The sequence below is a fragment of the Octopus bimaculoides genome, chromosome 29 (assembly GCF_001194135.2).
Source record: "Octopus bimaculoides isolate UCB-OBI-ISO-001 chromosome 29, ASM119413v2, whole genome shotgun sequence".
NCBI lineage: Eukaryota > Metazoa > Mollusca > Cephalopoda > Octopoda > Octopodidae > Octopus > Octopus bimaculoides.
The window spans coordinates 4124819-4128124 of NC_069009.1; the positions used below are offsets into that span (position 1 = coordinate 4124819).

General features: G+C 38.9%; 1 protein-coding gene across 1 annotated transcript in view; it reads left to right on the forward strand.

Moving 5' to 3' along the window:
• Positions 1-1081, forward strand: part of LOC106878256 (adhesion G-protein coupled receptor G2) — a 6945-nt gene extending 5864 nt beyond the window's left edge. The window contains exon 3 of the mRNA XM_014927430.2: positions 729-1081. The gene's annotated coding sequence lies outside the window, so the exon portion shown is untranslated. The remainder of the gene's footprint in view (positions 1-728) is intronic.
• Positions 1082-3306: the final 2225 nt, after the last annotated feature.

Genomic DNA, 3306 nt, shown 5'->3' on the forward strand with positions numbered 1-3306 from the left:
AGTTCTCGATCGTACTTCCGTTAGTTCGATTCCTGACGATACGTTGTGGCGTTAAGCAAGACACTTTATTTCACGTTGTCCCAGTCCACTCGGCTGGCAAAAATGAGTTGTACCTGTAATTCAAAAGGGGCCAGCCTTGTCACATTCCGTGTCATGCTGAATCACCCTGATAACTACTTTGAGGTTACGTGTGCTTGTAGAGGGCTCACCCACGTGTGCGTTGATTTCACGGTTAGTTTGTTCCGTTGATCGAATCAACTAGAACCATCGTAAATGTCGACGACAGTGTCAAAGAGAAAGACAGAAAGACAGAAGGAAAATAGAGAGAGAGAGAGGGGGGGAGAAGCGTGTTAGATGGAGCGATAGATCGTTGTGAAATGTTCATGCTGCCACGGATAGATCTATGTAAAATATACATCCACAGAATGGAACTAAGAAGTCTCTCATATTTTCCCTCTCAAGTTGCCCAGCTATTCTGGAAGATATTCCTGAACCAATAATGCCAGTATTTTACAACATAGTCCTGATAATTAAATCCTCACTACTAGTTTCTGTAACTAATGTTTTCGATATAAATTGTGTTTAATAATATAAATTGTGTATGATTCTTCTGTAATTCATATCTTCATTGTATGTGGAAACAGTAGATGACAACTGGGGTTATATATAATATAAGGGCTAGAGTTATTTTACTTTATTTTATAGAAGTTTTCTCATTGTGTTTCCAGGTTCAAGTTCTGGTAATGAAACAGACGTTGGAACAGCAGAGACGAAGACATAATTAAAAATATGAAAAACTAATCTCTTTGAGAATCTTCTTTTCTTCTTATATTACATTAAACATACTTGCATACGAGAGAACTTCGTTTTTATCTATCAATACAACTCTACGAAACTTAGACACTGTATAAACCACAATGTAATTTAAACCTTCTCATTTTTCTGTAACACATAAAATCTAACATCATATGGTTTGATTTGTAATTCTATAAATATTTTCTAACTGCTAATTTCACTTTTAATTTTCAATATAATCTTTAACTTTTATTAATGAAGAAATAAATGTGGTTTCATACTACAATCTGTTTTGTTTTTATTTGAAACATCGTAATATTCTACTCTAGGTTCAAGGTGGCGAGCTGGCAGAAACATTAGCATGCCGGACGAAATGCTTACAGGTATTTCGTCTGCTGTTACGTTCTGAGTTCAAATTCCGTCGAGGTCGACTTTGCCTTTCATCCTTTCGAGGTCGATAAATTAAGTACCAGTTACGCACTGAGGTCGATGTAATCAACTCAATCCCTTTGTTTGTCCCCTTGTGGGCAGTAAAGAAATAAGAAACGTTGGCATCCCGGGCGAAATGCTTAGAGGTATTTCGTCTGTCTTTACGTTCTGAGTTCAAATTCCGTCGAGGTTGACTTTGCCTTTCAGCCTTTCGGGGTCGATAAATTAAGTACCAGTTGCGTAATGAGGTCGATCTAATCGACTTGCCCCTCCCCCAAAACTTCGGGCCTTTTACCTACACTAGAAAAGAATAACACCTAGAGAGAGTACGATTCCATCAGTTACTAATTACTCCACTAAAAATGTGCAACTATACATGATAATTAGCTGGTTAGATTTATAATCATTTATCTAATTACAATTATCAGGTCTTTCACCTGTCAGTATCGTACTTAATGTGATAATGAACATTTTACAAACAGCTGAATTACAATCAGAGAAGTCTAGGTATTTCTGCCTCTAACCTCCATAGCATTAACACAAACACGTGCATGCATCCTCAAAGGATTCTAGCATTTAGTATCAAATATATTCAATAAATTATATAGCTTCGAAGTAACAGTGGATATTGATATGATTATATAAAATAAAGTGTTAAGTGATTGCTATAACACGCAGTTATATCTTCTTTCCTGTGTGGATACCTCTATTATTATTTAAGACATCTCTTTCATCAAATGATTTTTGACATTGGTACAGTAACTCTTCTGTATAATTAGATGCATGTTTAGTTAGCTGTCTGTTTTTAAATGATATACCACAATATTGGTAACATGCCTCAGCATCATGCTTTGTCTTCTGAATGAATAGTTAAGGGACCATTTGGGAAGAATAATTTACCGCAGACAATGATATGGTGTTTTTCCTCCTGTATGAATATGTTTGTGTATAGTTACATTACTACTTGTAAAGTAGTGAAGTAAAGGAACTGGATCCGAATCCACCAAGGGAAGGTATGTCGGAAGAAAGTAATTCAACAACGCGGGTTGATGAACCGTAAGACGTGTGGCCAGAACCTCCTGGAAAATAACCATAGCGAGGGACATTCCACAGTTGAATTAGAACAGTCACAAACAGTGAAAGAAGACATGCACCCAACACCAGAGCTGAAGACACCTCCGAAAGGGGGTGGCCCCGCCACGTCAAAACGGTAGAGGAGTAGGGGCCGAAACCGGACGTGGTTCCTCCTGATGATGTCTTGAGCTAACTGGATCCTATAAAGGAGCTGTTGTGGTAGCAGACCACGAAACATGGTTGAAATTCCTCCCCACAAATATCATAGTGATATGGTCTCTCTCTCATTTGTGTGAATAGTTAAATTAGTCCTTGCTAGAATGATTTACCATAAATGTCACAGCTTTCCCCCTGTATGAGTGGATGGGCACTCTTGCCAACCTACAGTGGATGACGAGCGGCAAGAGTGAGGATTGAAAGAGTGTCCCCAGAAAATAGACACGGAATGGCTGGCAGCAGTCATAATATATAATTGCAAAGATGAAACAGAAATCATCATAAAGGTAGAGAAATCCAGAGACATCAACTGGTGGGGCTTTGGATTAGAGGTTCTAATCCATGTGACCCTACCAGATTTGCACAACACTGCAGAGGAGTTGGTACTCCCCGATGAGACCCGACTGAGAGTCGTGGTGGAGGAGAGACCACCCCGTATGTTACAATTGTAAGAGCAGAGGACACATGCAGGCAAAGTGTCCTCTAAGAGAAATAAGAGATGTACGGATGGAAGACGCAGTGGTGGAAGAGGAAAAAAAGAATGCAGCTGAGAATAAAGAGAGTTCAGAGAAGCGAACTTCAGAACCCGAGGAAGCAGACGTTAACATTGAAAATGTAGCAAGAATGCAGAAAATTATTGAGTGGGAAGAAAGACTGGAGAAGCAGTTAGAGTATGTGGTGAGAACTGTGTACAAACGGACACAGTCCCTATTCTCAGACGTCATTTCCGCTTCCATTGTCAGATGTCAATCAAAACAATTTCTGCGTCGAAATTACTGGATACTTTATATA